The following is a 22,308-nucleotide window of genomic DNA, read 5'->3' on the forward strand; positions in this document are numbered from 1 at the left end:
CCACTGTGCACAGCCAGTAAGATTACTATATGCATGCCAGTGGTGTCAGGGAAGGTGGGCGGCTTCTGAGGGGTACTAGCATTGGAAATTATTAGAGGTCAGTGTCAGCAGGTGACTATATTTAGTAAAGGGGGCATTCATTCATCTCACAAATTGGTGCAAGCGTTGTAACTCCAAGAGCATTTTTAAAATAATAAGTTGATATGGTGTATTTTATAACTCACTGATTTTAGAAAAATATGGTAAAAGGCATACCATTTACCATTGGTTCTCTAGAGCAATGTATGAAAAAAACAGGACATACCATGTCAACAATAGTTCACAGAAGTATGTTACAATATTTTCAAAATCCCTGTGTCCACAACAAATGCCAGCATTGTCGTTGTAAAGCACTTTCATACAGCTGTGCCGATCATTTATGCCAGTGCGGTAACTGCAAATCACTTTCATGAGGGTAATCAATACACAAATTACCAATGCAACATTTTGCATAAACAAAATAAGCCTGTATCACCCTCATCAAACACATTCTAGAACACTCACAACACACACAAAAAATCAATCGCACAGCAGAAATATACGCGCATGCACAACACACACTCAAAATCTCGCACACACACAATGCCATAAATTCAATCATGCATGCAAACACTTTTTTGTTTTACTTATATTCAAGTTCACACGCTGCTGCTTCAGTGGTGTTCTCACAGTAGGCATCTGCTTGGTGACCCACTCATCATCGTTGTGGGTTAAGATGTGTTTTAATTCTCTTTCTAAGGAAATTCAGGTTAAATTGCTCTTGCTCAAAGTTCCTTAGAAATAGCCCCAAAAACATAATTACCAACAACAAGATCACCGTGAGTGTCAGTATTGTGGGACTGGTATAGCAATACCCCGTAGACTCACAGTATGACTGGCCAGCATCAGAGGCTCTACCTGCCCCAGCACCCCCTCACCGCAGGGACTCCGGCCATGCAGTGGGCATTGAGCCCTTTTATAAAGAGAATGTTTAATATGCTTTCACAATGTTTTCCTTAGGGGGTTGTTTCCCCTTTCCACTACAATATCTGTTTGCGATGGTTAGTATCTCTCCCCACCAACAGTTGTTTTCTTTAGTTCCTTGAGTGTGTCCACCTGTGTTTCATTTGCCAGTTTGTAATATTGTCTAATGGCTTAGGGAATGCTGCTACATTGATGGATGCACCACCTATTGCAAGCGGGCTCAAAAGGGCACTAAAAGTCGACCATTTGAAGGGATGATGATAGCCCTGATCAATTAGCTTCCTTGTCAGTCAGAAATTATACACAATTCAATCGCTGGTTTGTTTGCTCCATTTCTAACAGTGATGAGCTGGACTGACTAAATAAATAGCTTATTATCAATATCTATTTGAATCCTAAATCCTCTGAATGTGATATGGTTCCAGAGACCCTAAATGATGTTATAGGTGAATGGGCCTGTTTTTTCTGATAAATTCCTAAATGTTATACACATGGCACCACCATTCCTGTTTCTGGAGGCATTTTCCAGATCTTGGAAGAGTGAAATATTTACATTCTCAACGGCAGAGTCACAAGTGATGTTCCATCTAAGCCTTCTTCTTCCATTATAGACTACATTTGGGTCGCTATTTTTTCCAAACATTAAGCACTTTAAGGTGATAGATGTCACCAAAAGTGATGTCACCAAAAGTGGTCAAAACATGTTGTCATGTAAAATACAAATGCATATCATAGCTGGGTCTAAGTGAGATTAGGACTGATTTAGCAAGGAACCGCTAGACTTGGTGTGAATTCCTTGAACAACAAAATGGGGTATTGGGGGTAGTGAACGTTTTTCTTCTGATCACACTTCTCTTTTGTCACCTAGAAAGTTTTAACATATGCGTTTCCTGATGCAAAGAAGCATTTGGAAGCAGATTGTGTTTTAATAGCTCAAAGCCATAATTTCCGTAAACAAATAATAGGGAAATTGTAAACAAAAAAGAGTGAACCACATAGTGAGCTTCATTCCTTAGGGAAACCTGACTATAGCATTATGTCTAAAATCTGAAACAGAATTGCAGGAGTTGGCTTAAGGCACACAAATTGGCTATGATGAAGAGGGATAGTGAACATATGGTCTGTATTTTGGCCAGGCAACAGACTCATTCCTTCTGTAACATAGTGAACGGTCTTTCCTTGTTTCAACAAGTTTTGCAGCTCAATCCAATCCTTGATTCTATCTGACAGAGTGCCTCTCTAAATTATATTCCTTAAACATTTATGTTTTGATGTTCCCAGTTGTACTTTTAAGGGGATACATGCTTCCTCATGATGCTTGCCCTTTACCTTGGAGGATGTCTTTATGAAAGTTTGATGGCCCTGATCGGCTGCCAAATGTCATCCTTAAAAAATCATACAACAATGTGGGAAAACGCATATCTAACTCCCAAGAGAATGACGAAGATGGGAGAAGGGCAAATCCGGAGCTGCCCGCGGTGCGGAGACGAACAGGCCGACATGGTGCACATGTTCTGGTCGTGCCCGCAAATAGCAGACTTCTGGAACACGGTGAGAGAAAAGGCGTTAACAGCAGACATACAGATGCCAGCAAGAACACCAGCAACATACCTACTGGGCCTGTTCCCAAGGGGGCACCGGCAGATGATACACATAGCAAAAATGAAGGACCTAATGACAATACTAGCGAAACGCCGCATAGCAATGGCATGGAACAAGAGCGAAGGCCCCTCGAAGGAAGGATGGTGGGCTGACCTACAGAAATGGGCAATAGCAGAGACAGCAGTCTGGGCGAGAGCTACACAGAGGGGAGAGAGCGACAGCGGAGCCAAACTACAAGCATGGAACTCCCTGGTGCAAAACCTGTTTAGCAGAGGGGGCGAGGAAGATACGACTGACAACAGCGATCCAGACGACTCAGGAAACGAAGAAATCGAACCGCCCACGTCAGGAGACACTACACAATTCAGAGAGAGAGATCCAACGGGAAAAAAGGGGCGAGGTCGAGACCAGCGCGGACTCTGAATAGTGCAAATCCAATTGGGAAAGACCAGCAAACACATACAAGGACAAGACGGAAGGAAACTCCCAGAGAAGGGAGGGAGGCCACCAGGAGACCGGCCCCTCCGCTACGAACTTGACAACGGCCGGCGCCGGCCCCGAGGCGGCAACGGACCACGAACACACTGCGGCAGCCTTTGGGGAGAGGGAGGGGGGGAGGATGGGGGAAAGGAAAATGGGAGGGTGACTTTTGTTTCGGTTCTGTTCTGTTCTGTTTTGTCTGTTCGCTCCCATTCCTTTTATGTTGTAAACCAATAAAAAGAAGTTAAAAAAAAAAAAAAACAATGTGGGAAAACATCCTCTTCACGCTGATTATATCCTGAAAGAAGATTCTGACCACATGGCAAACTGCATTTGTGTCCCAATATTTAAATACGGGGAATGGATGGATCCTGCTAATTGTCATCCCATTATACCCTTGGACATCAGCTGTAAAATGTTCTCTTCTATTTTACTTTAATATACATTTGTGTGGGCTACAGCTGCCAGTATGTTGGACTTCTTCCAATCAGGTTTTTGGAAAAGGGTGGGAAGAGGGCTTAATGGCCTACTCTTAACTCTACTGATTCGTCAATCCTTGGAGAAGCGTACACCGTTGTATATGGTGTTTTCTGAACTGTCAAATGCCTTTGACAAAGTCAATAGAGCTAAATTATGGAGAAAACTCAAAGCCTGGGGCATTCCCAATTTGCTTCTGGACGTATTAAAACATCTACATTTGAATTCTTCTATTAGGGTTTGATTGGAAAGACTTGGGACGACAACTAGGGAAATACCTACATTTGATGGGTGGCGTCAAGGGTGTGTGTTGGCTGCTGCATTGTACAATCTTTATTTTTCTGATTAATATTCTTATTTGGTTTGAGCCAATTGTTTTCCTCTGAAAATAGGGCCCATCCTGTTAATGTTTTTAGCACATGCAGACAACCTCCTACTTATAGATAAAACCCTTATTGGCCTTCAAAGAACCATTAACATCCTTGAGGATTACTGTGATACTAACAACCTGGTTATAAACACGCAAAAAATGAAAATCCTGACGAATACTGCTGTTAGCAAACAATCGCGCTTTTTCTGGAAAATGGGCTCCACCAGACTGGAAACTGTCAAGGAATTCACCTATCTTGGGTCCGTATCTGTTGCAAACATAACATATGTGATATGTACAAAGAATTTCAGTTTTGCCAATAATAAGCTATTACAAATTGAAGGTGATATCTTCCATGCTTTATGGCGCAGAATATCCTCCTCTTCAACCTTATCTTTGGGGTTGCTTAGAGGGTTTATCATGGAGAATTGTCTTGGCCCTTCCTGATCCTCTCCCCGGTGTGGTTATTCGATTTGAATTCGGCCTTATATCTTTGGTGGCTGGGATTAAGTGGCAAAATGTACTCCTGTAATGGAAAAAGTGGGACTGTCCGCCCAACTCCCTGCTCCATCTATTGCAGAACACAATCATATTAGGAGACGCAAAGAGCCTATCGAAGTGGGCGTTATCTTGCAAGGAAATTCTGCCTGCTATCAACAAGTCCAGAGACTGTCTGATTAGGGACCCCCTTAGGGATATGAAAGCCCTGTGAGATGTGGACTGGTTTGTAATAAGAAATCAGGTGACATCCTTTAAACTATATCGTAATTTGTTCTTGGAAGCGAAAAAATTTAATACTATTCCACTATATCTAATCAAACGTCCTTCAAAACATATTCGATCTAATTTCATGAAAATTAGATTAAATATATATCTGACGCATTAAGTTATTTGGTGTCGATTAAAGGTACAATATCATCTACAATATTGCAGATTATGTCAAATGCTGAATACATTTGAGACTCTGGAAGATTGGTTCCTGGCATGTACATTTTTGGACAATATGAGAACTGTGTTTGTGCATGATTCAACCTTTTTATAAACAAAAGAATTCTGGCCTTGGATTTTGAATGGATATCAGACCTCCTCGATCATTGCTGCAGTACATTTTATTGTGGCTTTTCTTAAACTGGTTTAACAATTAGGATATTGTAATGTACCCTATTATTTTTGCATGATCAATGTATTAAGTAATGTTTGTTGAGATATGTGTGAACATTTTATGTATAAACTATAACACACCAAATAAAAATAAATACAAAATAACGTCTAATAATGCGCTGGATAACTGAAGGTTTAAAAGTTAGCTCTGCCATTTTAAAGTCAGCCAGAAGAGCAGGTATCTGTACGTGCTCTGTGTCAGGAGCCAGAACCGGGTGGTGTTCTTCTGTGGGCTAGATATTTTCTACGGCTGGGCAATGGTTGTGAGAGTGGGAGATGAACTATGTTACCACTGTTACTGTTTTGGTGTATCTTGCCGCACTGTGATAATTGCTTCAGTGTGTATGGGACTCCAACCTGGGGCGCTCCTGCAATGCAGAAACCTCACGTTTGTAACAATGCCTCACGTGAGAGATGGACTCATGGGGAACACCATTGTCTATGGTGGATGATGGAAGCTTCTTTGAGGCACCAGGATTGCGCAATTTGTTTGGAGCCAGCTCACAATCTACTTTGGGAGGTGGAGTCTCCTCTTTAGAGGATCAGGTAGGTGCATTCCCCTTAGTTCTCGCCTTTCAACCCGAACTACAATTATGAACCCATGCACAGGTTTATGCAATATGTCCCTACCCTGTTGACTATACTGAAGACGATATACACTTAGGCAGCCATTCAGAAGATACCCTCATGTTCAAACAGTGGAAGAAAGCTACCAAGAAGGATGTCCCTTGCTGAGTTGTGGAAATGCAGGAAATGAATAAAATGGTGCGCGACATGGATGTACGTTAAACAAAGTCTAATAACAGCAAAAGAGTGTCTTAAAGAAGATATACAAACCTAAATTAAAACGATATGAAAATACTTAGGAATGACGATGTAACTGTAGCACTAAGAGAAACATGTACTTCATGATGCAGTATTTAAGAATACAAAGAAGAATAAAGTGGTTCACTGGTCAATAACTGTAAATACGCTGAAACGCAAGATAGAAAGATACATAGATGCTTGCTTATGAGCGGTATATATTTAACATTTAGGACTACCATCAGAACAAGATGGATGATGGCTTATGTCAATCAACCCAACTACCTCAAAATACGAACCCAGAATCTTAACGTGGAAAGATGATGAAGAAGCTGTTTTCCTTGTGAAATGGGGTAGCACATTGGCTTTGAATCAAGGATGCTCTTTTGAGAGATGAAGGAAAAAGCATGAAGGGTGTCTAACGAGCAGATCATGTGCAAGGACATATTTCTCAAAGAATAGCAGGAAAAAGAACCTTTACTGATGCCAAATATTGGATAATTTAAAGGGCATAACGTAAATATGGGCTATAGTGAGAAAGTCTCTAAAGGCTAAAAATAGAACTACACCCAGCATAATTGAATCAAATAGTGTTAAATGCACTGCTGAAATAAACAAATTCATGGTCTTGCAACACGTGATGAGGAGCTCGCAAACAAGGGCTATTCATTAGGCCTGAACCTGTGCTCCCTTGAAATTCCAGAGACAGTGCAGACTGGAAAGGTCAGTCTTCAAAAAGAAGACACTGGCATGAGGCCTACCGATGAGAGGGTGGCCTATTTGAGAAAGAAGAGGAGAGCTGATGTATCTCCAACCACCTGGGTTTCATTTCTATGTACGTGTTGCTAAGAAGCCGAAAGTACAAGGTTGGATTTGGGTTGCCAACCAATAAGAATAGCCTGCCATGCACTTTTACTTACATTGTTGCAAAGTATTATTCTTCTGCCACATTTTCTGCTATGACGAGTACCCTGCACCACATGGTTAGGAGTATCTTAGAGTGTGTCTCATAGAAAAGAGACTACCAATGAGAGACTAGCACGCACATTCTTTATAATTTGATATGATCCCCTAATCCAATCCCACCCCTCGATAGGTTTTGAAGTTGACATGTAGGATGACATCATAGATGATGCATCTAGCATTATATAAGCTAAAAACTAATGAATAGACATTGGGCGTCATTACGAGGTTGGAGGAAGCCCTGCCGGTTTTACCGGCAAGGCTACCTCCGAACCCGTATCCGGGTCCGGCACCCGCAAACGGTCAATTACAGGGCTATTCCGACCTAGCCGGACCAGTAATTGCCCTGTCACGGTTGCCGGGCCCGGTACATCCCCATTCCCATTTGAGCCCTACTGGGCTCAAATGGGAATGGGGAGGGTCACCGGTACTGTTAATAATGGTACTGCTGCTACCATCATTTTCTGCTCACGGGTGCCGGTACGGCCCCCAGGTCAGACCTGGTGGCTGCAAGGGCACCCACGAGCAGAACTCCTAGTATGGTGGTACGGTAGCAACAGTGCCGGTAGCGATACCAGCGCCTTTGTTGCCTTACCGCCATAATTGTAATGAGGCCCAGATCTTGTATGAGACAAATCGATGAGTGTGCATTTGCCCTGCTTTACTTCTTGAGATAAAAAGCAGTAGTTTATCATCGCCTTTGTGTCTGTCCGGTTATTGGCTCTGAAATGTCTTACTGGTAATTCCATCTATGTCACGCTCACCTGGCTCCCACAGAGGCGTCGATCGGAACTGGACAGCTGCGGTCTCCACCAATGTGACGCGTAGGGCCGAGATGACAGACTGGACTGGCCCACCTAGCTTCGTTTGCTTTGCCCGTAGGAATATTCTTCTGCAAATGGAGAAAGGGAATTAACCACCCGTGGAGTTGAGCATAAATCCCCCCACCCCCGCTGTTCTTCCCACAGATCACCTTTGATGTCCCCTCTTATAGTCTCACCTGATGGTTTGAAAAGATGAGCTCTCCATCCTGCATTGAGCGCAGGGGCGCATTGATAACCAGTTGCTCCACCTGCTCGAAGGAATTGGTTAGTTCCAGAACAATATTGACTCAGAGATTGCCAGCAAGACGCCGTAAGTATAAATTTCGTAAGAGTTCAAATGCCTGACTTTCACTCTTGTCCGATTCCTTGCAGGTTGCAGCTTGATCCTAATGAAGAGTTCCTCGTGGCAAACGGTAGTATTCTGGAAAGGATTTGTATTTTCCAACACAGTTTGATAAAATAATGTCAATATGTAACCTGTTGCTTTCTCCTTTATTCAGGCGCTGAGAGAAAGTATGAAGTCTTGGGGAATAATACCTCCGGCGGAAAAATCAGGTAAGTCTATTGTGGTGAGGATGGTTCCCCTTGTTTGTCCCTTTGTTTCACCTTGCTGTCCTTTTGTTTCCCCTTAGGGGCTGGGGTTCGGCGAAGATGCAGTGGAAGCTGCGCCGACCCGCGGAGAGGAATAGTACCCCCGGTGGTAAAATCAGGTAAGTCTATGGGAGTGTAACTAATATTCCTCTGTGTATTCCCTTGGCTCACCTTGCTGTTCTTGTCTTCTCCTTAGGTGCCGGAGTGCGGCGGGAACATACAGGAGGATGCGGTGGAATGTGATGATGCTGCGAAGGCCGGTGAGTTCAGCGCGGTGCTGCAGCAGGCGAGGCGACGCGCATAAAATAACTTCTTTCTTCCAGCTCGAAGGCGCGGTGGATCAGGATTCAGGTAAGGATTAAAGGTATTGCTCTTGTTCTAACCTATTCCCCTTCTTTCTCCCTTTTTCTAGGAGCTCCAAACACGAGACAGGCGTGGCAGAAGGCTGGATGCAGACTTGCAGGCACAGTGAGCGTTATGGGCGTGGTTTAAATAGCCCCCGAAGTAGTCCCAGGTAAGTATTCCTTCCCAGCCCCGCCCGAGTAAAAAATAGTCCCTAAGTAAAGTAGTCTCTTCCAAGCCTCTTTTGGCTTGGAGCTCTTGCCGATGGTCTGCATCAGGTAAGTTTGCAGCATGGTTTGCATCAGGTGAGTTTTAATCTATGAGCCTGATGCCTATGGCACCAGGACTGACTCTCCATATGAGCCCGGCGCCATAGGCACCAGGACTGGACCCAAATAGCCCCTAGCAGGGGTTGTTGGGCTTGCTTACGATAACTTCATGCCTGCTTCCGGGGTTGCTGGATGTGGTCTGGGTCCCCGGGGGTAGGCATCATGACAATCTAGCACAACAGATGCTTCAAGGTGCTAGAGCACATTTGGTAGTAGTGTGCATGATTCTGGTCTAATCTACCTAGAGCTCAGAACTAGAACCCAGACCTAGATTCCTGAATGCTCAACGGCTCCTGCCATTAGACGAGTGCTGAGTTCCCTGCAGTGAACGGTGCGCTAAAACAGAATTACATGATCAATATAGGTCTCCCTTTGAAGAAAATCCTGTTTGGTCCCCGCTGGTGCCCCGCGGACGAAAGGCGAACTGGTTGATTACGAGTCGATGCCGGGCGACTCGAGCTGAGTGTCAGATGTAAGTAGACCATCGTAGTTGGTCAAAGCATATGTGGCAAAGGATTGTAATTATGTCATGTTGTAAATAAGAGACATAGGGCCTCATTACGACATAGGGACATAGGGACGTGATTTTACCGGCACCCGCGAATGGGCAATTACCAGGTCATGCAGAGTTTGGTGTACCCGGTAATTGCCCATTTGCCGGTGCCGGTAATAAGGGACTCACCATCTCTATTCGGCCCCATAGGGCTGAATGGGGAAGGTGGTAGCACTGATACCGTTAATAACAGTACCGGTGCTACAGTCCTGTTCTGCACCCGGGTGCCGGTACGGCCACCAGGTAAAACCTGGTGGCTGCAAAGGCACACGCAAGCAGAACTCTTAGTATGGCGGTACGGTAGAAACAGTGCCAGTAGCGATATCCGCGCCGTTGTTGCCTTAGCGCCATACTTATAATCAGGCCCATAGAGATAAACTGGACTTTGGGGGATTATATAAAGAAGAGAGAAAAGGATACCTCGAATTCACTATAGTTCCATATCGGAACATCAAGGAGTCCCACTGGCAGAGCCAGTGGCAGAGCCAGGTTGAAGAGTGCGTGTCAAACTTCCAGAGGGGAATATAAAAAGAAAGACTACATCCACTAAGGTAGTGGGGAGAGACGTACGTAAAGGGGAATATGTATTTATATATATTGAACCTGCACATATATAAAGGGGGTAATATGATTGTATAAAATGTAATGTGTTTAAAACGAACAGCAAAAACAAAGAAAGAATAGCGCAAGATAAGTAAATCAATAAATAACAATTTTTTCCTTACACTTTTTTGACAAAGGATCGACGTTGATCAAAAAGTTAGAATTAGATAAAACTAAAATAGAAGTAAAGAAGACAGTTTAACGATACTAAAAAACAAAGAACAATATAAAAAGAATTTACGAAAAGGGTTAACCAAGGAGTTAGAAAAAGAATCAAATACATTTTGTTTAAAAAAAAAATAAACAGACGTATTGGAAGTATTCTGATCTTCTGGAATACAAGTGGCGATTGATGGTGCCTAATCAAAAATATTGAAACGATATATTTAATTAATTTGGAAGTAAGAGAAAAATGTGAGTAAATATTGACAGTCTGAATTAGCTTGTCGTAATGGAGGAAACACCTCTCATACACCTATGCAGGACACTGCCAAGATGTACAGCTGATTATGCCTTACATTCCGAATAGATTATGGGCACGATCAATAAAACATTTATGCCCTGGCCTCCAGGAGGGTCATTGACAAAAATAGCGTTATGAAATCTGACATATTTGCATGGGAAGTATAAGGGAAAGAAGGTAGAGAAAAGATGAGCAGTATTAGAGCTTTGGAAAATGTATCAGAATTATAAAGAATATCCAGTCTATTCTTTTGGTTTTCATTTTTTCATTTTTGTTTTTTCTTTTAACATAAACAAAACGATTACATACGAACAATGACGCCATGTGATCCCCTCAGATCCGCCACCGCCACCTTCATTTTCAAAGCTTGACAAGTTCTTAACATGCTTGTTTGGAAATACAGATCGCACATAGGAGTTGTTGAGCGAACGGTCCGTGCAGCGAGAGTGCGCGCCCAAGGGACGTCGTGGGTCGACTCAGTCTGGTAGCTCCAATAGGTATTTGATGTAAGGCCCTCAAATGTCCGGTGGTCTAGTATGGAGGGGCAGAGTCCTGATATAGCTCAAATCTATATCATGGCAGCACGCTACATTCTGTAACCATCTCTGGTAGTGGGCGGTGGGCCTTTTGCCCAAGCCATAACTATACAGCACCGTGCCAGCACTAACAGAAGGCCCGCTAGCTTCCTCCATGATGTCGGTAGGTTCCTGGTGCATCCCAGTAATGTTACTGTTGGACAGTGGTTAAGTTGTTGCCCGATTATCGCTGAGGTTTTGTTTAGCACCTCTCTCCAGAAACAGTTGATTGCCGTGCACTACCATGCTAGTTCCAGGAGGTCCGCTGGGGTCGTGCCACATCTTTTGCATGTTACTGATATCATTGGTTGGTGTGTGCGTAATCTTGCTGGTGTGTGGTATGTTTGGTGGACAAAATTAAAATGACTGAGTTTGTATCTCGTGTTTAAGGATATTTTTTGGGTCTGTTGTAGGATGAAGGCCCAGTCTCCTTCATCAATCGTATCTGCAAGTGATTTTTTCCATCTTTGTTTAGGGCATGTTTGTTCAGCGGAGATAGACACTAGTTCTTTGTAAATGCTGGATACCAGCCTAACCATCCCCCGAGCCTGAATCACCCCATGTAGAAGCTGCCATGTAGGCGGTTGAGCGGGCAAGGAGGGGAAAAGAGCCGTTATCGTGTGCCAGAGGTGGAAGTATGTGAAGATGTCCAGGGGGGAGTCTGCCCCCCGCTCCCAGGCTTGTTGGACTGTCAAGAAGTTTCCATCCACAAGCCAATCATTTAGTGTAACTATCTTTAATTTGTCTGACCACTAGAGGTATATTTCCTCGGCCGTAAGCGGTATCCCCGGTTTGAACCTGGCTGGGAGCAGGGGGAGAACCTAATGGTGACATTGCTTTTTCGTGCGATCTTCTTCCATATCTCGTGCGTGGCATGTACTGTATTCAGGGTTTTGGGTGCCGTTGGGAGTTCTCCTTGTTTTGCAGCGCATGAAAGGTTGGGGACACGAGGGCTCTTTCAATCTGTACGTGCGGGTGGATGGGCTGGGTGGCGTACCAATGGCTTATAAATTGCACTTGCACCGTCCAGAAGTAGCGTTCAAAGTCGGGTTGCGCTAAACCACCTTTCACTATAGGCTGTACGAGGGTCTTGTATGCTACTCTCGCCAGTTAGCCTGTCCATTTCAGCTCAAGGATTAGGCCGCTTAGAAGTCGCAAGAAGTCTTGTGTTAGTTGTAGTGGCATGTTCACAAACAAGTAGAGGAGTTTGGGTAGTTTAACCATTTTTACAATGGACACCCGTCCACATAATGTGAGTGGGAGGTGCCTCCATCTAGATATTTTGTCTCTGAGTGTTGCTATGACCTGCCCGTAGTTGTATCTGAAAAGGTCATTGTAGTTCAGTTTGATTCCTAGGTACCTGACACCCGAGGATTCCCACCTAAACTTGAAGTCGTCTTGGAAATCTATCGTTCCTTGGGTTAGTGGGAACACGACTGATTTATTGTGATTGATTTACAGTCCCGAGAAGGGTCTGAACATAAGTACCTCTCTCATTATTGAGTATAGATTTGTCGCTGGGTCACCGACAAAGGGGGCCACGTCATCGGTGTATAGGGATAAGATCAGTTTGTGTGGCCCGATAGTGAGCTCCCTGTCTATGAATTTAGATCAAAGGCCTGCTGCTAGTGGCTTCATAGCTAAAGCAAACAGGAGGGCTGACAAGGGGCATCCCTGCCTGGTTCCTCTTTTTAGTACGATGGGATCCAACCTCCATTTGGGCAGAGTGAGGAGTGAGATTAGTCTCAGGAAGAAGTTCCCCAGGACTAGTTTGCAAAGCACTGCGAAGAGGTATGGCCATTCGACAGAGTCGAAGACCTTCTCTCCCTCCAGTAATACCGCTATTGCTTGTGCTGAGGGGTCTAGTGCTTTGATGATTCCAAAAAGTTGACGGATGCCAAACGTCCTGTTCCAGCCTGGGACGAAGCCGGATTGGTCGGCCAGTAATAGTCCTGACATTAATGGGAGTAAGTGATTGGTGAGGAGTTTAGCGAGTATCTTATTGTCTACTTTGATTAGTGAAATTGGCCTGTATGAGGTGCATTGCTCAGGGGACTTCCCTGGTTTATGGAGCAGGAGGAGGTTGGCTTCGCGTAGTGTGGGGGGTAGGTGCCCGGTCTTGAGGGTTTCCTCAAGACCGGGCACTTACCTCAAGACTGACAGAAGAATTGGTGCAAGGATCGAGGCAAATGATTTATAGAATTCCCCCGTCAGGCCGTCAGGGCCATTTTATGACTGCCGTGATCTCTTCAACAGTGATTGGTCTATTAAGGGATTCTCTCAGTTCACCCTCGACCCAGTATAGCTCTATCTCGTCCAGGTACTCCTGGAGCGCTTTTGGGTTGTTCGGGGTCTTGAAGCTATATATTTCAAGGTAGAAGGCACGGAATGCAGCCACTACCTCTACTTCAGTGTGGACCAACCGCCCTCGAGGGAACGCATTCCACCTTTGGGGGTCGTCTGTCCACTGCCTGCAGTCTCGAGAGGATTGCTCTGGGTTTCTGGCCCTCGCCGTACTGCCGAATCTGGTGGCCCCGTGCTAGGTACTTACTCTCATGGTCCGCGTTAATCCTGAATTTATCTAGCTCTTCTCTGATAAGAGCTAGAGCTTGGGGGTCTTTTGACACAGTGTAGTTTTGTTCGAGTTCTTTTAGCCTGGTTTCATTACCCACTAATTTGCTTCTAATGATCTTCAGTATTCTGTTTTCCTTGGCCATACAAATCTCTCTGACGTAACATGTTAGTGTCTCCCAGAGGGTCCCGCCTGATGTGACAGACTCCCTATTTATGGTGAGAAATGATTCAATCTCATTCAAAATTTCTTGGGAAAATACGGGGTCTTGGAACGCCTTAGGTTTGAATCTCCAAGCAGGGCAGTTCCCTCAGTTGTCTCCCGGGATGCACTCTAGCATGACTCGGGAGTGGTCGGACAGTGGCCTTGGGAGGATCAGGCATTCACCCCACTGAAGGCCACCTATCCGGGACACCAGCAGGTAGTCTAGGCGCGAGCTGGTTCCGTGTACCCAGGAATGGAAGGTGTATTCGTAGGATTTTTGGTGGCAGAGTCTCCACACATCTATCGGGTCGTAGGTCTCGCAGATTTCTGGGACTTGGAGGCTTATTTTAGTGGGTATAGTGGTGGGTGCCTGTGATTTATCCCATGTAGGGTCTAAGAAAGTGGTTGCCGCCCCATATAATTGTGGCTGTGTCTACTTCTACGAGGTGTGTCATCACCCAGTCGAATGTGTTGGTGCAGTCGATGTTTGGGCGTATGAGTTTATCAGTGCTACTTCAGTGTCTTACAGTACCCCATGAACCAGAAGTGATCTGCCCTCGTTGTTGTGCATCACCGATTTCAGCCTGAACTTTACGTTCCTGCTAATCAGTATTGCCACCCCCCTGGCGTAAGATGAGAAGGAAGAATAGTACCTGTGGCATCCCTACGTGTATGCCCACCGGTTTTCAGAGGATGGGAGAAGGTGGGTCTCCTGTATGAAAGCAACGTCTACTTTGTGTCTTTTAAGTTAATGAAGTAGCTTCCTTGTTTTGGATGGCTCGTTCCCGCAGCGGACTTTCCACGTTGCTAGCTTGAATAGGTTAGGATTTCCATATATGTACTCAGGGTGTGTCGATCAAACATGTGTGTTGTGCAGTCTTCGTGGGCATGTATCTTGGATGTAATGATTGCTTGTGGGGGGTGGGTCGCCCGCAACGGAGACCACGATTGGCGTCCTCCCTGTAACACAGTGTAACTTCACTCTCTGACCCTCCCATGCGTGCAACCCCCAACATGCTTGTCGAATGCCCTCCGCCCGTGAACCAAAAACTATTGAGCAGTGCTGCGCTCGGGGCACTAGTGCCCAGCAAGTGCGCCTGCTCCTACCATGACAATATGTTTATTCGCGCCAGTGGGCGATGTACAGATCGTTCGGTTTAGTCAGTGTGTATTGTGGGTGAGCAGGTGGTCCCCTTTTCTTGTTGGTGTTCGTTAGGTATATCATGGAAGCAGCACAGCCAATTCATGACAGGTCTTCACATACCTTGGGGTTTCCGGTCGGATCTCTTCTGAATCAATCGGCTCCCACTGGTCTTGGATTGTTGCGTGAGGGTTGACAGCCATGTCGTCCAGGTAGCTGCTGACTACTTCTGGCGAGGTGAAGAACTGTGTTTTGCCGGCGTGTTGAATGTGTAGTTTCGTGGGAAAGAGCATGGAGAATTGTATTTGGTTGTCCCTGAGGCACCTCTTTATCCCAGTAAAGGATCTGTGGGATGATTGGGCAGCTTGTGAGAAGTAAGGGAACACCTGGGCATTGTCGTCGTTGAACTGTAGCTCTCCCCTTTCTCTACCCAGTCGTAGGATTGTGTCACGATCTTTGTAATTGAGCAGCCGTGCAACGATGGGGCGCGAGGGTGCTCCTGGGATCGGTCGGGTTGCGGGTATCCGATGTGCCCTTTCTACCACAAAAAATTGGGAGAAGGCATTTTCTCCAAACAGGCCCTTACAAACGTCTCAACAAATTCCTCCATCTTCTGTGGGGTTTGTTTTTCTCTCACCCCTACTAGCTTTATGTTGTTGCAGCAATTCCTTCCTTCTATGTCTTCATTTTTGGTAATCACGGCTCTCATCTGGGTTTCCAGTGTGGTCACTGTACCTGGGAGTGCAACACTTTCGTCTTCAAGGTTCAAGACTCTCTGCTCGGCGGTGTCCAGCCTGTCTCCATTTTTATTGAGTCGATGTTGTAATTTTCCACTTTGGAGGACAGGGTATCGAGTTTGGAGTCAAGGTTACCAATTCCGGCCTAGAGTTCAAGAAGGATTTTGCGAATGTCGGCGCCTGGGTTTTGAGTAGCGGCGTTGTCTGGCTCTATCGTTGTCTCTGGGTGCTCATGCTATGGCTGCAGTCCGGGGTTCCTGTTGCCAGATCTGGACTGGAAGTTCAGTTTCTGTCATGTTTTATCAGACCTCTGCATGGTTAGTGCCTGATCTTGATCCGGGCAGGCGGACTTTACCCAGTTGGCTGGTGTTTGGTTGAGGTGAAAAGCAACCCCGTCACTGCCCCAGGCCTGGTGCCCTGGATGTCTGGGGGAGCAGCCAGCGGTCTGAATAAGGTTGTCCGGGAGGGGCCGTTGGGTCAGGGTGATCAATGTTCAGGGCTAGGTCCCCTGCCGGGTGTATGGGCTGTGGTAACGTGCAATTCGGAGACTCTGCACTGGCCAGGCCGTACGTTTTTGATAGAGTGCCTCAGTGGGTTCCGCACTGGCCGGGCTATTTGTTTGGACGCAGAGCCTTAGTTGTTAGCATGAGTTACATCCACTTGTGGGCAGGCCTTTTAGGATCAGCGGTGGTTTTACCTTTTGTCCTTTCTCTGCGAAGGGCCCGGGTGGTGGTGTCTGCCATTCTCATGATGTTCATACACCGTTCATGCCCAGTAGGCGGTCTGTGTCGCGTTGCTGCTCCAAGCAGGGTCAGTGAGCTCGAGGAGGCACGGGTTGCTCCCTCTCCTCGTTTCTGCCCTGTTCCGAAGCTTGGGTCGAACTAAATCTGCTGCAGGCGGGGAAGGGGCTCCCTGCTCCTTGCCGGATCAGAAGCTGGGGGCGTTGTGCATGTGGGAGATGTCGTTCTCCCTGGTGCGGTGTGTTACACCGGTGGTTACTCGTGCCCTCTATTATGCACCAGTCTGTTGCAGCTAATCTCTTACCCCGGTCTCCGGGCTCCTCTCGCGAGGGGTGTGTGACCGCTCACTTGTTCAGGTCCACTTTGGGTCAGAGTGGTACCAGGGCACTTCACGTTCCCCCGCCCGGATTGTCGCACACGGTGAGTAGACACTGAGGGAGATGGGCGCCGCTGACCGCTGCAGTGGATGCTGGGATCCGCTGAAGTTTGCGTGGCCACGATAGATCAGGGTTGGTGGTCTATCTTGGAATGGTGAAGGGGTACTGCGTAGTAGGTGGATGTATGTCCCGTTGTATGACTAGGCTGTGGGGCGCACACCGGGCAAGTTGTCGCCTTATCCCCCCAGGTATATCTTGCTATGGGCACATTGAGGAACGCAAGGGGGGGGCAAAGGCTCACGGCTCTCAGTAGCGGTGTGCGCAGGCTGCCTGTGGCCTTCCAATATGACATTGGCGGGGGTCCTGGTATGCGTTGCCAGTGTGCAGAGTGTGTCGGTGGATGAATGCGGGGCGTCTGGAAGCCTGGTGTTCCCATTCAGCGGCTGGGCACTGTGTTGGTTCTGCCCTGGGTGTTCCTGATGACAGGGTATGCCAGGGGCCTTGGTGGAGCGTGGACTGGGAAGTCCGTGGCACCTCACCTCTGTTTCGGTGGCGATCAGGGTCGGTGGGGCACGGCCAGTTCCCTTTTACAGGGTGTTGTTCTCGCTCGGTGAGCTGCACGAGACTCGGCTGGTTGCAAACATTGTCCCTCATGCGTTTGTCATTGCGGTGGTAGGCCGCAACGCTGGGGCTGCGCTCTTCGGCTGGGTGTACCAGTGATAGGTCATGAAGACTGTGCCGGTTTCGAGCTTGTGGGGGGGCTCTTCGTCTCTTGTCTCAAAGGGTACCTGCCAGTTCCAGGTTGCCCGGCCACACATCCAGGGGACCCGGTGTTGATTTGGCACCTTCCTGGCAGCTCTCTGTCAACTGCCACTGTTCTGGCAGTGCATACGCACCAGACGTCACTGCCCGGTTTTGTTGATGTAAGGCCTCTCGATCCAAAGCGAACACCACGGGGGGGGTCACTGTGTCTTTCGGCAGGTTATCTATAGAGGTTCTTGTGTCGGTATGAACCCGGCAGGTGTAGATTGCTTCAGGATTTTAGGAGCTTGCTGGGAGCTCACGGCAGAGTGGCCATCTTAATTGGGCTCTCTAAGAAGATCCAATCTATAAGCATGGATGCTTAGTCAGCATAAAGGGGAAGACATATTACCTTCAGCTCCTCTTTCCCCTCCTGAGAAACAAGACATAGAGAATAAAGAGGAGGAGTTTTACCCTCTAAAGGAATTGAAAGTTGCAGCGCGGTATGTTAATCCACTATACAAACGCCCTGCCTATACTAGTGAAGAGAAAGAAGAAGAGAGTAAGAGTAGAGAACGCAAATATATACAGACACGCAATGAAAGCAAACAGCGTGATGAGAAAAAGGATAGACAGAAAAAATAGAGATAGAAAAAGAGGCAGAGAAACAAAAAAGAGTGACAGATATAGCTAAGGGTACGACAATAGAACACAATCAATGGATGAGAGGACAGATATTGCTTAAATTAGATGACAACAGTATTGGCGCAGTTTGAGAAAGAGTGGAAAGAGAAGAACAAGACAAGAAAGCGAAAGAGAAGGAAGGAGAGAGCTTATATTAACAAGAGAGAAACAAGGAATGTAAGCAAAGGAAAGAAGGAAGAAAACATGAGGTTGAAAGGGAGAAGGAGAGGCGAGAAGAAGAAAAATGAGAAGAAGTAGAAGCTCAAAGATTGAAAGCATGTAGGTTACAAAGAAAGCAAGATGAAGATGAACTAAGGGAAGTAAGGAGAAGAGATGAAGAAATGAACAGAAGCAGGGGATTTAAAAATGATGAGATTGAATACTTATGCTGTATAAACATGATACCCATAGAAACACAAGAGCGAACCATAGAGGAGAGAGGGTTACAACCGTCTTGTGAAGGGTGGCGAGGACCATTAGATATGCCAACATGGAGAGAAGAAGATACAGCGAGCATAGGAACAAGAATGAGAAGATTATATAGACTAATGAGCAATAAGGAAGGGTTTAGAACTCAAGAGAATGAACAAGGAGCATCCTTTATAGGAATAGGAGGAAGCTTAAATGACGTTAGAGCTGATGATCATAGAACTATATCCTTAAGTGGGTTAGATCTTGAGGACATGGAAGAGGATAATAGTGACACGAGTTGGGGCATAATGATGTCAGATGAGGAAAGGAGCCAAAATAAGAAAATGCAAGAAAAGGGTGCATATGGATTTTTGAGAGAATCGAGCACAGACAAAGCGGTAAAATGGTTAGATTTCGAAGACCATATAAGGAAAACACTGGAATCAGTACCATATACTGCGCAACCACAAGTACGATTGCATAGTACAGGGATGCGTCCCCGCCTTATGTGAGCAGATTAAGGGCATTACCAGGGAGAAGACAAACAGGCGATGATAATGCTGCCTGGAAGACAAGGAGTGTGGGTATGTTTGACAAAGGATCAGGGTTTTCACAATTCTTACTATTAGAAAAAGGAGGGGGGTTGACCACAATATATACCATGGCCCCTGATGAATAAGATCATTTAAAATGCACACTGCTGAGTTTGACTTCACGTGTGGGAAAATGGGTTAAATAATTAGAGAAAAGGACGTCAGTAATGACGTTAGCCATGGCGATATAAAAGGTCTATTATCAGCCATTCTAGGGGAAAGATCTGATGATATTTGAAAAAGTATCCAAAGGTAACAACACAAAATACAGTGCATGATGGAGCACCATTCGATAATTGCAAAGCAGACTTATGGTGATCGCTTAGAATACAATATCCAGATACATCGGATATTGGGGCGATACTGACTAGGAAGATGAGGGAGGATGAAGACTCAATTGTATTTATTCAGGATATTCAAGACAAATGGAGTGCAGAGATGGGTGAACCATGGGATAAAACTGTGGCATTATTTTATAATATATTATGTCAGGGACTGCCAGAGCCAGTGCAGAGGCAGTTAAAGAAACAGGTCGGGATGGAAGCAATACCATGGCCAGAGATACAATTGGCAATCGTGCATTATTGCAGAATGCTAAAAGAGAAAGACAAGAAGAAAACTGAAGGTAGAAAGCAAGAAGATGCAAAGTTGGTGCAGAAAGAATGATCAAACTATGCCATAGAGGGAGCAGTGTTGACAAGCAATGAGGGAAGCACGGTGCAAATAGGACAGCTCCCACAGCAAAATAACAATACCCAATACCCAAGATCAGAATGGTAATAATTATGTGCCGAGAGGCAGAGGAGATGGGCTTTGAGGAGGAGGACTGGGGGGATTTCAAAACATTCAAGGAAGGGGAGGATTTAATGGTGGACAGTCATTAATATGTTGAAATTGTGGTACATTAGGGCACATGGCTAGAGTATGTAGAGAAACCATGCCACAACAGAACTGGCCATCTCTAAGATGGGTGATGGGATATTCTACACAATATTACACAGATTCACGAGGATATTATGCCCAAGATCACACGCAGAATCAAGCATATGCTCCACAACCACAACAATTTCAGCAAGTGGCAATACAGACACAATTGTCACAACAGCAGCAATTCCAACAAGTACCAATGCAAATACAATCATTAAAGGGGCAGCAACAGCAAGCACCTATGCAAATGCAACAGGCAACCATCCAACATATACAATATATTCCAATGCAATGGACAGGCGCATCACAATGGCAGATGGACACGGAAGCTACACAGGTAGTCAAACCCAAACTAGGGAGTGTGACTCTAGTAGGAGGGAATCCGTTCACAGGCACGGGGATGAATTATACCCACAATAGGACAGGCCACAGGGCGAACTGATGTGTTCAGAAAAAACTGTAACACCACACCCTCAAGAGGAACCAAGGGTTAAGGTGACGATAGGAGACAAGATGTACTAATTTCTTGTGGACACTGGAGCAACTCCTTCCTTTGTCCTCGAGGGAACATTTTCAATGTCAGGCATTGCCATGAATGTGGATTTAGTGGGGCGATGACTAAAGTTCCATTTACAGATGAATTACCTATTTCTATAAGGTAACACAACATGTCTACGCCATTGCTATATTCTGAACAGACACTGATGAACATACTACGACGTGATTTACTGACAAAACCTAACAAGACAATGGGCCTCATTACAAATGTACTGGTCCGGTAACAGCGGTGCCGTTAAGCCTACCAGTGTTATCGTTGTTACCGGACCGGCACACTACAGGTCTGCTTGCCGGAGTTGCGGTGCCCGGCTGGTCGGACCCTGCCGAGCACAGCAGCCACGGTAACCAGACCTACACGGAAGCGCCAGCACGGTTATTAACGATGCCGGTGCTTCCCCGTTCCCCTACGGGAATGGGAAATACAATTATTACGGTGCCTGACATTTCAGACCAGCGGCGCCGGAAAAATTTGCAAGTACGAGGGCAGGTTTTGCTGGCACGGCTACCGCTGGACTTGTAATGAGGCCCAATATCTTTTACTGATGAAGGCATCGTGTGTTCAACTCCAGGAATACATTACATAAATGTGAGGGAATGCATACTAGCCTTTGCAGGAAGGAAAGCTTTAAGGGGAGTTCTCCTAGACAAAGACGTGGTTTTTTTTAAAACTAGGTGCACGTTTTATTATCATGATTACCTAAATTGGCAGGTAAAATATCAAGGAGTGCACATGAATTTAGGGTTTTTCCACATTACCACCACTCTATTATATTATCATAGAATTTACATGAATTTAGGGTAGTTCCACATTACCACTACTCTTTTACAAGATGGCTGATCAGCTGTAAGAATCCAATGTAGAACGCCCTCCATTTTGAAATACTCTTGGTACGGTTACCATGACCACAGTCACTGTGTACATTACCAACGGGAAGTTTACTTTCGCTTCGGTCCTCGGACGTTCGAAGCGAGACAGCACGTTACGGACTATGGGCCTCATTACGAGTCAGGCGTTAAGGGGTTAACGGCGCCGTAAACGGCGCCGACCCTTAACGCCTGATTACAAGGTCCCTTAGCGCCATGGTGATTTTAACGCCTGCTTTTTGCAGGCGTTAAAATCCATGGCGCTAAGGGACCATGGTGCTAATTACGGCACCGTAATTTACGGTGGCGTAATTAGCGCCTTCCCCACTCCCATTATGCCCTATGGGGCAAAAATGGGAATGGGGAAGGGTAAAATGGGAAATGGGGATTTACCGCCCCACTCACCTTGGTAATTTACCGCCTGGGTCGTAATGAGGCCCTATGTCAGAATGTTTTAAAGAGTTACAGATTGGATTTACCAATTTCTCTGCAGACGCACAGCATCGCGCTGTTGTTTTAAGGGAAGCAATAAGGTTAGTCAGCATGCTCACCAAGCACCATGGAGCAAGTATGCCGATCCACTCATAGTTCTAAGTTATACCATGGCCACTGAATTATAG

The sequence above is a fragment of the Ambystoma mexicanum genome, chromosome 3q (assembly GCF_040938575.1).
Source record: "Ambystoma mexicanum isolate Mex_15411 chromosome 3q, UKY_AmexF1_1, whole genome shotgun sequence".
Taxonomy (NCBI): Eukaryota; Metazoa; Chordata; class Amphibia; order Caudata; family Ambystomatidae; genus Ambystoma; species Ambystoma mexicanum.